Here is a 13,153-nt window from a genome sequence, read left to right as displayed (position 1 = left end):
AGAGAGAGAGAAGGAAAGAAAGAAAAAATAGATATTGCAACCTGAAAAATTTTGAATTAGCTTCAGATTTCCCTCTGAGACTTTCATACAAAATGTCTTTCTTTCAATTTTCTAACTTGTGAAATGGCACTTTTTTATTTTTCCTTCCAGTCACATCCTGCAGTTCTAAGTCAATTATATCTCAAGAAAAACATGACACTAGCCATACTGTAGTTTAGCTGAAATAAGAATGCTGTACATGACTCTATTTACTCAAAATGAAAAACTGATAACTTCTAAAAACTAAAATGTGACCTTATCATATCTTCTACTAGAGTGTGGAAAAATAAGCTTTAACTATTTTTCTGGCAAAAATAACTAAATTCCTGTTTTTAATGAAAAATATGTCTACTGCAAAAAACTCAATCTATTTGAATACACTGCAAAACAGAAAAAATTTAAACAGGTGAAAACAACCTGCAAAAAAAGTAAGTTATATTTTTAACAGTTTTTTTTCTTCTGGTTTCACTAGTTTTCAGTTTTATTTTGAAAAAATTAASTATAATTTTGCTATTTTGACCTTGTGTAATTCAAAATTTTCGTCAAAAGTTTTTGACTCCTTTCAGGGATCGTTATGCTTCCTTTTACATGTAACAGAAGGAATTACATATAATTCTTTCTGCACCACTCATAATATTCAGAATGTCTTGAAAGTGTGAACRAGAAATGAAAAAGCCATATGAAAACATCCTGAGCTTGTCAGGCCAACTCTAAAAAAAAACAACAAAGAAAGGTACKCCTAATGCATATTACAAAACGTGAAGGTCTCAGACTGGTGCTTGTGTATAACTGGGAACTCCAGACATTAAAAATCTCATGTATACATTGACCTGTAATCTAATTTTCACATGTAGACTCATCACTAYCCTCTTGTTTCTGGGCACAAGAAGCAGCATTGACAATGGTGTGAGCATGGAAAGTTTRTGGCCTGTACCAGGTCAATGTTGTTCCAGCAAAACAGGCAAGAATGTGTTTCCTTTGTCACCAGAAAGCATCCCCCAGCAATCAACTGCGAGTGCAAAGATCTCTGTTAGTTCACAGCTTTAAATCCTGCATGCACCCAAAATCCCTCTCCAGCACAGCCTCTCTGATGTCCCTGACCTGCAGACATTGTCCTGTTAACTGGCAGAGCAGAGAACATCTCTCATTGTGCTAATTTCATTTATTTCTCTGCCCTTTGTGCACCTGATTGACTTATGGCAATGGCTGTGGCATCACAGAAACCAGGGGTTCAGTGCACCTGTGATAAAGAGCCTGCTGTGGTGGAGAGACTTCAGGTCTGTCACCTTGCCTRCATCCCAAGGGAACCAGCACATCTACCAGCCCATCATGGAGAGTGAGCTTTCATTCTTCTGGTAAGCTTTGGAAGCATGGGAGCAATGGGACAACTTCTGAATTAGTTTATTGTTCTCAAAAATCAGAATTCAAAGTGCTTTGAACTCCTGGGTGTAAAACAGACCTTCATTGTTCAAGGTGCAAGAAAGAGAAATTTAAAGCACAGCCAGAGTAAACCACTGAGCTCAAGATGCATAAAAAAAGATGCCCTGGCACTAATAAACAAACAGGAAAGGTCTTCTCTTTATTCTCAGGGGAAGACATGAAGACAGATGGACAGGGAAATATTTCAATGAAAAGGAAATTCCTGCAGCCAGGCCATGAATCCTGAAAGATTATTTCAGGAAACTATTCTATACTGTCCTTTTCCAACGCATCCATAAAATTCAATGCAAAATTAGAAAAATGTATTTCCAGCATACAAAGCTAAGTAGATGCACATTCTGCATGCACTTAGGGAAAATTACTACATCCCACAGTAATAAGTAGCTAACAGAAGCAATGATGCCAGACCCATGCAATCCTGACCAAAATAGAAATCAGGAAATAAGAAGTTGCCTCAGATTTTGTCTGAGAACACAGACCTTTTCATTGTGCATTTTATCTTTTCACAACCTACCCTTTACCTCAACACATAACAATAGTACAAAATTTTAGAACAGAGAAATGCCATTATAAAGGAGGTCCTTGAAAATACGTATTGTAATGGTAGAGTTACAAGTGGTAAATTGATCAACTGGTCTATTTTCAGCATCTCAGGCAATAGTTGTTCTTGTACGTAGTCCACACAGTTGTTATTTTGCCRCACAACACAAGACGAGCAGGCAATTAAGAAGGGCAAACTAGCAGATATTTGTCCACTAAAGGACCCCACCATATCTTTTCTCCCCGTATATTAAGTTCCCCTTCTTCTAAAAGCATGTTCAGCTTCTCAGGATAACTGAGTAACACTGCAAAAGGAAATATGTTCAGCATATCACAGGTAAATATAACCACAATATTATCCTCAGAATATTTTTTTTAATGAAAAGAAAACTTCTGATTTAAAGAACAAAAATTATCATCAGACAAAGAAAACCAATACCAACTTCTGAAAAAAGCAAAAGGGTGTAGAGATACCTGCCAGTTAAAATACTAAAAATTGTGGCTCAGTGTTTTGTATCATGAGTAAGAAGAACCCTCTATGGCAGAAATGGTTTCTTTAGAAGCTRGTAGATCACTCTGCATTAGAAACAGGGTTAGCACATTTTAAAATTTGATCCTCAAATTAATTTTAATAAMACCTATAATTTAAGGCATTTAGTACACATATAAAAATATGTGAAATATCTGTTAGAATCTACATCTTTTCCAGACTACTTGCTCATAAAAGCTTGCAGTGAGTAGTTAGCTATGAATCCTAAAAATATAAACTAGTTTGGATTGGAAGGGACCTAAAGATCATCTAGTTCCAATCCCCTGCYATGGAYAGGGACACCTTCCACTAGACCAGGTTGCTCAGAGCCTCATCCAACCTGGCCTTAAACACTCCTTGGGAGTGTAAGTTTTAAATTAACACTCCCAGGGATAGGGCATCCCCAACTTCTCTGCACAACTTGTTCCTGTGCCTCACCACCTTCACAGTGAAGACTTTCTTTCTAATATMAAATCTAAACCTACCCTCTTTCATCTTAAAGCCATTCTCCCTTATTCTGTCACTACATTCCCTTGCTAAAAGTCCCYCTCCAGCTCTTTTGAAGGCCCCCTTTAGGTACTGGAATGTGCTTCAAAAGTCTACCCAGTGCCTTCTCTTTTCCAGGTTTAACAGCCCCAATTCCCTCAGCCTGTCTTCATGGGAGAGGTGCTCCTATGAATTAAAAAAAAAATTGTATAATTTACTAAATTGAGTAAAAAGACAGTATTTTTACTTTCAATACTTACAAACACTTTCAGCATTGTCAGGCTTAGGAAAGAAGTTAGAACTGCAAGCTGTTTTACTAGCAGATTATTGTACCTTTTGACACCAAGGTTTAGTTTTAAATTAAAGCCAAACCCGAAAGAACACCTCTGCCCATCTTTGGTGGCCACTAAACCCTCAATTTCTCTGTACCAGATACTGAGACTTTTCTGTGTTACACACAATACAGATTCATTACTTTGGATTATTGCCTTTGATAATTGCACCATTAGTATCCACTGCTCAAGAMTGAGAAAATAAACTCTGGAGATCGTATTAGATCAGATTAATATTTTATCACGGTGCCAAACTTGGGTTTGATTTTCTAGTCCCTGTAGTAGCACATTCCTCAAACATGCACAGAGCCTTAGAAAGACAGATTAAATTTATCAAATGTTACTTTCTTCCCAAAATCAGAGATTTGGACTGTTCAAGGGGAATGAATTCACCCACTGCAATTACCAAGATCATTAACAGAAAAAAAAAATTTAAAAAAATCCAGCAGTTATGATCTGGCCTGTCCTTTCCTAGGTTTCTGCAAGTTAGTAATTTCTTAACCAAAATGTTTATAGGAGTCAAATAGTGCCACTGGCACACCAATAAGTGCACCTCTCCTATCCATCCCTCCAAMTATAGTGAGAAAATTATGTTTTTACTCTACATGCATAAAAAAGTTCCCAAACATTGCGGGCAGTGTGTGCTCACTTCTCAGCCAAAATTAAATTCTTGTATGTTCTCATAAGAGATCAGTAAGAAGCGGAACATTCAGAACTGGTAAAAGAACYGAAAATAACAGAAAATATAAAAATCACGTTTAATAAATAGTATCTCAAAAAGATGCGTGAATTCTGGGATTAAAAAAAAAGCTTTTCTAATTTAGCACACCTATTATCATTAACATGCATTGTTTCCCAGAGCTGCAGGGTATCACAAAATGTTATTTAATTCATACAGCTACTTGATGGAAAAACAAGAAGTAAAAATGTTCTGATCCCTGTTTTCAACAGAGGTAGGAGTGGCAGAGGTGGGAGTGGAGAATTATCCCARATCTCCTTACATTGTTATTTTCAGCCAAGCCTTGCAAGGAATTCTCTTCTGAGGTGTAAATCCAAGAAAGAAAATTAGGAAGATGAAAAAAGGCCTAAAACCCCTTAAAAAGATCTGAGCTGGCCATGAGCAGTATTCTGCAAGCCCGTATCATCTTCCCAGTGRTATCCAGCGACAGCACAAGGGGCARTGGGCTGAAACTGAAACACAGGAGGTCCCTCTCAGCATCAGCAAACACATTTTAACTGTCAGAGTGACCAAGCACTGACACAGGYTGCCCAGAGAGGTTGTGCAATTTCATCCTTTGGCGATATTCAAAACCCAAAGGAACAGAGTCCTGGACAAGCTCTACATGACCCTGCTTGAGCAGRTGGGTTGGACCAGACGGCTTCCAGAGGTGCCTCCCAACCTCAGACAATTTGTGATTCTATGAAAATGGAAGGGAAGAAATCAGGAAAGTAATTCCCATGACTAGGAAACAAATAATTGAAAACTCCCCTATGTCTYTCTATAGTACAACCCTATCTATCACAAGCCAAACAACAACATGAGTAAATAGGATAAAACTGGATTAACAGACCTGCAAAACAATTGCTTTTGACATTGTAATTGTCCTGGGTCAGGCTGACACCATTAAATAGTCATCTCTCCCRTCAAGGTTATATAGATAAAATCCAAATGCAAGTGAAAGACTGAGTAAAAAGGAAGCTTTGATCTCCCAAACTACAGGGTATGAATAGTCTTCTCAGAAAAATCTGTCAAATCTTAATATGAAAAATGCAGATTTTGCAGGGCTGAGCACCCCTGCCCTGCAGTTGTGTGCCCTGCTCACCTCTGCACTCTCTCTCTTCTCTACAGCACAGCCAGGGCCAGGGGAGGTTAATTACTTTTGCACAGGTCAGCCTCCAAGTGCATCAAAAGGCACTGGGAGACATCCAGATGGGTAAATGAGACTGTTTGATCCGCACGATATTTCTCCTGCTAAGGCATGGGAAAAGGCTCAGGGGAGCTTTGTGGCRCTGCAGCAGGAAGATGGGTCATCCTTGCCATGGCTGATGCACCACAGTCCTGCAGAACAGCTGGGGCACGCTGCAGTTTTACCTTCACTGATGCTGAAAAAACCAGCAAAATCAAATTAAAACTGTAGCTTTCCCTGGGCTGGAGGGTGTTAGGGAGAGCTCCTCTATCAGACTGTCCTACCCAGCTCTCTGATCATGCTTGGCTAACCTCAGCCTCTCCCCAGCCATGGGAGCTTGCACAAGTGTGAATCGGAGCACATTTTATCACACTGAGTTACCTGGGCAGAATTTCAGTGTAAATTGCCGAGGAATAAATAGTAACCCAACCTCCCTTGTGCCTTGGATTCTCTTCTACACGTCATATGCGGCACTGCCTTAAGAAGAAGACATAGGTTTTTATATTTAAAAACAATAAACACAATATATCACGTTCCATTTAAACAATATATATATCGTGTTCTTTCTCAAGTAGCACAAACATCTCAGTTAGAAATGCTCCTAATACACTCTGAAAGACAAAAAGACCAAATATTACCATGCCTTTATTTCACTAACAAGATCTGTGACTTCCCCCCTCTGTTTATTGTGCCAAGTACAACCTCTAAGGCTTAGGAAAAAAAATGTTGCCTCTTTCCTTTCAGCACCTTTAGTGATAACACATGTCACTAACCACAGCAAGATGAATTTATGATGGCAAAATCAACCAGTTAGTTTCAGTCCACCAAAAATGCAATTCAAGACACAATGCTAAGGCTATGTGTCATTCCTGACGATATAACCACAATATTTTCAAACATGGCTAGAAAAATTACTTGCAGTATTATGTAACCAGTTCCCACTCCCTTTACYTGATCTAATATGTAGCCACAGGCTGACTGAAATGAGGGTCTAAACTTGTTTGTGGAATAAGATCCTGCTCCACAATAGTAAAAGTTTAAAAAAAAAACAAACAAACAAACAAACAAAAACCCCAAAAAGCCACTGTTGAATTAACTTGAAAGAAAAAGAAAAAAGGGAACAAAAAAGCCTAAGAAACTCCTGTTTGAAGAATGTCATGTCACAAAGTGCACAGACAGCACAAGCCTCACAGAATAATGATGCCCAAATCTAGTGTATATCMAAGAATAGAGAGGAAAGGGAGTTTTCTTGTACCAGGTCCTCAGTGTATGGAGAAATCACCAACAGTTTGTTTCAGGCACTCACTCATGCTGATAGAAACTTGCCAGCTGCCTTGGAAGCTCTCTGAAGAAAGGCACTACATAATCATAAATCTTTAATGAACTGAGTGACCTCATCTTTGGGTAACTAGAGAAGTCTAAATCCAACACGCTGTACAGAYAGAAGGTCTTCTAGCCAGCAGTGCCATGCACCAGTGGGCAGTAAACAAAAGAGCATCCATCCTGATGCTGTTGCAGATTCCTTTTGACAGGCTGTGTTTTTATCTGGACCACTACAGGTCATGGGTGGCAAAAAGCARAAGCTTCTGAGGGCAAATGAGGTCACAGTTCAATAATTAAGAAYGGGAACCCTGCCTGATCTCTTTGTTTCATCCAAGGCTTGCCTGAAGTGAAGCATTTAACTCATGTAAAATACATCTTGCTGACTTTAAGAACACAAAAATAGTCCTTGTGTCTAAGCTGATAAACGAGGCGAAGCTGTTGATACAGACCACCAAGGTCCAACCTGTGGTGTGCAGCAACATCCTGGGGAAGATGGGGACCAAACCCMCAAACAGAAACTCTGCTGAAGTGACTGACCCAGCTCTCCCAGCCCCACTGGGTGACAGAAACTCCCCCATGCAATGCTGTGGGGCTGTACAGCTTTTTGGGGCTCTCTCTTTCCAGCCCAGCCCCCTCACCTTTCAGCACCTACAGCTGCTCCAGCCCAACTCGCTGCCTGGAGCACTCACATGGTGGGAGCGTGGAGGGCACAGGAGGCAAAGGCTGCCAGCAAAAGCCAGGATAAATGCTGGCAKGAAGACAAGGAAAATGCCTCTTGCACAGGGTAAAGCTGCTGCTACATAAAATAATGATCACAGATCCAAAGCACCAGATCCAAGTCCTGTGAGATCAAGATTATGGCATTTGAAAGAGACTTTCGCAGTCCCCAGAACAAAAAGTTCAGTTTTCCAAATTTTCCCAATAACTACAGGTATCTTAATGGCATCATCAGGATGGTGACTGCGAAATCTCCCAGTGAGTTTGTTCAACATATAAACATCAACACTGAGGGGAAAAGAAAGTAAAGATTTTTGTGGGGAAAAAAAATGAGGTTTGTCCTTTGACAGAGTAGAAGAGATGCTGTGTCTGGTAAAGTTAAGACAAATGAACACTTGCTGGATGACTCTTTGGGCCAGCAGCTCTGTGATTGATAGGTTACACTTTYTCTTCTCTGCAGAGAGAAATTACAGAGGGACCATTTCACTGGTGTCTTCATCATGCTAACGTGGCAAGAGACCCCAACTGAGTGTCATTCCAGCTGCATGCAATGATTTTACCTGACAAATGGCCTAAGCTTTGYCAGCTACCTATACAAGCAACTGAAGTATTGTCTTTTTCCAGCCTGTTCCAGATAGGTTTTCAGTCTGTCCTAATACAACAATTTACCTCTGAAACTGTGGTTAATGGTTACTGGCAGCCCAGTATCTCATCCTGACAGATGTTTCAGTTGTTGTCAYTTAGAGTTCACATCTACCACTCTCATACTCTTGCACCACTGCAAAAGGCACAGAAGGGTCTGTGCTTCTCTCCTCTCTTGTACTCATGTTATCTGGAAATTAAGAAGTGAGATTGCACAGAGACTTGGCACTCCTTCCTGCACGAAATCTATATGCAAAAAGCTACCACRTCTAGATGAGATTAATATTACTGAGTGATAAATCAATAGTTCCATTACTGAAGAGCTAGTAACCTTTTACATTTCCTCCCTCACATATGAAAACAGAGAAGGTAGAAAATGCAGTGGTGAGGACCAATAGTCTCCCTAGTTCTTTCTGGTTATCCTAAGGATATAAAACATGAAGTGGACTAATTTCAAGAGATGGGAAGGGATAAGGAGAGGAAATAWTTTTTTATACTAAAGTTTCACAGTCTTCTATGAAGTACAAGGATATATCATTTTTTGCTTAGGACTTTCAAGGTTTGTTGCATTCATTTAATAAAGCACTGAATGTAGTGAAAGACAGAAATTGCATGGGTGTTTGTGAAAAAAAACCCAGTTCTGTGAAACTATAATAAAATCAAAATACTCAAAGGAAGCAAAAAACTGCATTTAAATCATGACTCTCTAGTTTACCCTCCTGTTGAAATGACCCAGACCAAATACAGTGGCAACAATATTTCTTTCAGTTCCATGACACTTCCATGAATAAAATAYATAACTTTTCCATAAAGCGTATTAATCTCTCTCCACTTGACAAGAGAACTGCCCCTTATCAGCAGCCAAGTTCCCCAACCTTTTACTAGTGGTGATAAGTAATACTCACTGTAAAACATATCTGCATGCAAAAATACTTATATTCACCCACTCAGGCATATWCACACAACCAGTCTTCAGGTTCTTACAACACATTAAAGCTTCAAATATCAAAGAATTTTTTACTTGCATTTCAATGTGATCTTACCAGAAAACAAGGATAAAAGTCCTCAGCATTAGCAGAATTAAATAAAAGAGTTAATAGGGAAAGAGACATTTTAYACAGCTTAAAACTAATTAATATATATTTAAATATCAAATACTGATTTGAAAGAAATGTCAGCTTTGCTAAAAATTCAGTCCTTTTTTTTCCCCACATCATCTATTCAGGGACATATCTTAGAAAATATTTGAAAACTGCCAGTTTGACATTTGTGATTTTGTTGAATTAAACAACAGCATAAATAAGAAATAATTTTANCCCCCCCCCCAAAACTGTCAGGCCTTCCTGCTACATCTTTTTTTATCTCAAGGAAATGCATGCAGAATTTTGTAAAGTTACTGTAAAAGTCATCTTTTGGTAATTGTAGTGGGCTACAACCTTCGTTCCCAGAAAAAATGAATRTGTGCTGCTTATTATTCAATGTCATGCTGTTTCTTCACTTAAATAGCTCTGTCTCCCAGCAAAGTGAAGCAAGAGATGAATATCTTTACCCAGTTTGTTTTCAAATTGGAAAATGCATCTTTTGYAGAAGCTATTATTACAAAATATATACATATATTGGTTGCAAAAAACCTTTTAAAAAGCAACCAATTGTAAAATTAGTTCTTTATTTTAAYAGGAATTTATTGATAGGGTCTATACCATAACATTTAATGGATTCTTATTGGGTGCTTTTCCTAATTATAAATGATCAGAAAAATCCTCTGGATTAAGTTTGTTGTGAGCACCACACATTCTCTCGAGTCAGTGACATTTTAAAGCAGTTCAGATACCCCTTTACAAGTATGGCTGGTTGTACCATCAGCACCTCCAGGGTGACAAGACAAAAGATGCATGAGGGGTGAAAGAAAGGTAGCTGGGAAAGTACAGCATAACAACAGCAGTGTGCSTTTGTCTTTGTCTTTTGCATTTTCACACACTGAATAAGTGTTCACTCCTGCTCTTTATTTCCTAGTTTATCGCTGCTCTAATGATATGGTTTGCATGGATAAGCATTATTAAAGACTGGATAAGTCTTTTCCTAAGTTTGAGAAGCAGTCAAGGTATTTCTGGAACTGCTGCTATCCCAGCAGTAAGAGGTTGTGACAAACCTGTGGACCAGCGTTATATTTCTCATACTTTTCAAAAGTAACCTTTAAAGGGYGCCTCTACCACTGAGATGGTGGAAGGTAAATATGCCAACTGCCAGCAGCAGAGACACTTCAATCTGCTCACTTTCTCTCCATGAGAAASTGCTGAGAGTAGGAAAATGGGCAGAAATTTGAAAGAAAACCCACTCAAGTGGGTTCTCCCCTGAAGGGAGAGAAAGCAGAGGGAACAAAGGCTGCTGTGGTATTTTCATGGACACGTGAGCTCTACCTGGCATTTCCAGCAGTGCAACAAACCGAGACCACAGCTTCTCTGGAGGAGCAGGTTCTCCTGGTAGAGCTCAGAGAAGCTGGCAAAGYCCAGCATCAGCTCAGTTACAGCTCCACTCTTACACGGTGCAGAGCATGCTGTGCAGCAAATGCTAATTCGTTGTTATATCAGGATGCCTTTTGTGTAATCAGGTAGCAAGATTAAAAAAAACTTGAGAGGTTTGAAATGTGTATTTGACGTTTGTGTATGAGATGAGCCTGGGAAGAAGGAGTTGGGTTGGGAAAGRGATAWTTTCTCCCTCTGTCCTGTTGAGAGGGAGGGAAAGAGAAGCTCGGTGGGCAGCTGGCCAAGGTCAACCCACCACAGTTTGTTATTGACAGGCAAAAGGTTCCTCACCTYCAAGGAATTATTCCAAGTGTAGATTCACTTTTAGTTGTGCCCTTTTAAACCCAAAGATACAAGCTCTCAAAAGATTTTCAGTGCACTGATCTTGTAAATTTTTTTCTCTTAATTCTCCCACTTTTCTGAGCTAGGTAAGTATGGCCAAATGAAAGTGATATTGGGCACCAAAAATGGACCTGATTACAAACAATTTTTATCAGGTGTTTAGAAAGTCCAGTATTTGTGAAAATGGTATGTTGTGACACCAGAAAATAAAAACTGGTTCAACAGCTTCCTGCATTATTTCCCTTCAGTATTTCAGATATTGCCCAGTGATAAATAAATAATTTCTCAATGGTGYTGGAGTGACCATGATGCTCACCAGGAATTAAGAAATTCAGCTGAAGTGAGTAGCCAGATTTGAGAGAACACTATAGGAATTACAAACAAATGAGCAAGGAGGGGAATTAAAGACACTTGAATGCCAGCTACAGAAGCTTGTACTTACCAACAGCAGGGAACACGGGGATCTGCCACAGCAACAAAAGCAGGTGAGCAGAGAGAATACCAGCRCTGATACCCCACTGCCAGCAGATGAATCATTTGGCTATAATTGGGAATGCTCTTTGCAACATCTATTTTTAAATAAAATGTCTAAGAAGCTTTCACAAGATTTTGCATGCTCTATTTCAGTTTCCAAGAAGTACCAAAATACCACCTAAAATTTTGGTCCCAGAATACTGCTGCCAGGATCTCAGAATAGAATTAAAATTTGCATAAAAGCATGGAGTGAATGTTTCCAGCTTGTTCMATCTTTGGTTTAGGTTCAAGGAGCCAAAAGAGCCAGTCTAGCATGCCTGCCTAAGGCAAATACAACCTGGGGAGAAAAAACTCCAAGTACCAGCACAGGCTGGGGGTGACCTGCTGGGAAGCAGCTCTGTGGAGAAGGACCTGAAAGTTGTGTGTGGACAACAAGCTGTCCATGAGCCAGCAGTGCCCTTGAGGTCGAGAATGCCACTGGGATCCAGGAGTTCACTGGGAAGGGCATTGCCAGCTCGTTGAGGGAGGTGATCCTGCCCCTCTGCTCAGCCCTGGTGAGGCACATCTGGAGTGCTGTGTCCAGTTCTGGGCTCCTCAGGACAAGAGAGTCATGGAGCTCCTGGAGCATGTCCAGTGAAGAGTAACAAAGATGATAAAGGGACTGGAGCATCGCTCTTATGAGGAAAAGCTGAGGGAGCTGGGGCGGTTCAGCCTGAAAAGGAGACAACTGAGAAGGGACCTCATCAATGTSTATCAGTGTCTGAAGAGAGGGGGTCAGAGGATGGATCCAGGCTCTTGGTGGTGCCAGGCGATAGCACAAGAGGCAGTGGGCAGAAACTGATGCACAAGAAGTCCACATAAAGAGAAAGAACTTCTTTACCGTGCAGATGACCAAGCCCAGGAACAGAAGTCCCAGAAGAGTTGTGGAGTCTCCCTCACTGGAGATACCCCAGGACCATCTGGACACAATCCTGTGCCCTGTGCTCTAGCATGACCCTGCTTGAGCAGGGGCGGTTGGACACAATGATGCAGTGGCCTCTTCCAGCCTGATCCCTTCTGTGCTTTTATGAGCAAAGTTTCTCCCTACAGGGGTCAAGTGTTTCATTTCAGTCAAAGCCAATCATCACTGAATGACCACATGGCTCTAAATTCATCAGTACTTGATAAAGGTTTTAAATGCCTCACAGGGAGAGAGCCTGCCATGGTTTAAGTATATCTGTGAAAAGAGGGATTTGCTGGTAGCATATAAATGTAAAATATCACAAACATGTTGAACCTGGAGCATATTRAGATTTCTGATTTGAAGAAAAATGGCAAAATAGCATGAGTTCTAGGGACAGACACATCCTCAGGTGACAAATACCACCCTTCACCCTACATCCCTGAGAGCTAGACCTTTTCAATTGTAACAGCAGAAAAAAAAATCCCTCTCTGATATGCTTAGGGTCTGTACAAGAATTATAAGATTTTTGACTACTAACTTCATCTTTACCAAAAGAGAAGAGGAAAAAATGCAAAGAAAAAATGCAGACACATGCACCAGTGTTAATGCACTCAGAGAGTCAGGYAGGGGCTGGGCTGAACAAGTCCATTGCAGCAGTTAATGTGTGAAAGCTGTTTTTAGGCTTAATAGCAAGAGTGATTAGTTTTTGCCATTTGTTGGTTAAAAGGGGCTGGAAGCACATCCCTCATGTGCTTCCAGAAATTGTTATGAAAGAGAAATCAATCAAAATGTTCACATAGGCAAGGTTCACAGTTGTAGCTTTTAACTGAATGAGAAACTGCTCCCTTAGGTGTCTTTAATTTATAAATTGCACCCTCCTGGTGTTATGGAATTCTTCTCTAGGCATGAAGTTATTA

The sequence above is a fragment of the Malurus melanocephalus genome, unplaced genomic scaffold (assembly GCF_030028575.1).
Source record: "Malurus melanocephalus ecotype Western Australia unplaced genomic scaffold, MMel_1.1 scaffold_270, whole genome shotgun sequence".
Taxonomy (NCBI): Eukaryota; Metazoa; Chordata; class Aves; order Passeriformes; family Maluridae; genus Malurus; species Malurus melanocephalus.
The sequence above is the reverse complement of the archived record's forward strand: the minus strand, read 5'-3'. Positions refer to the sequence as shown.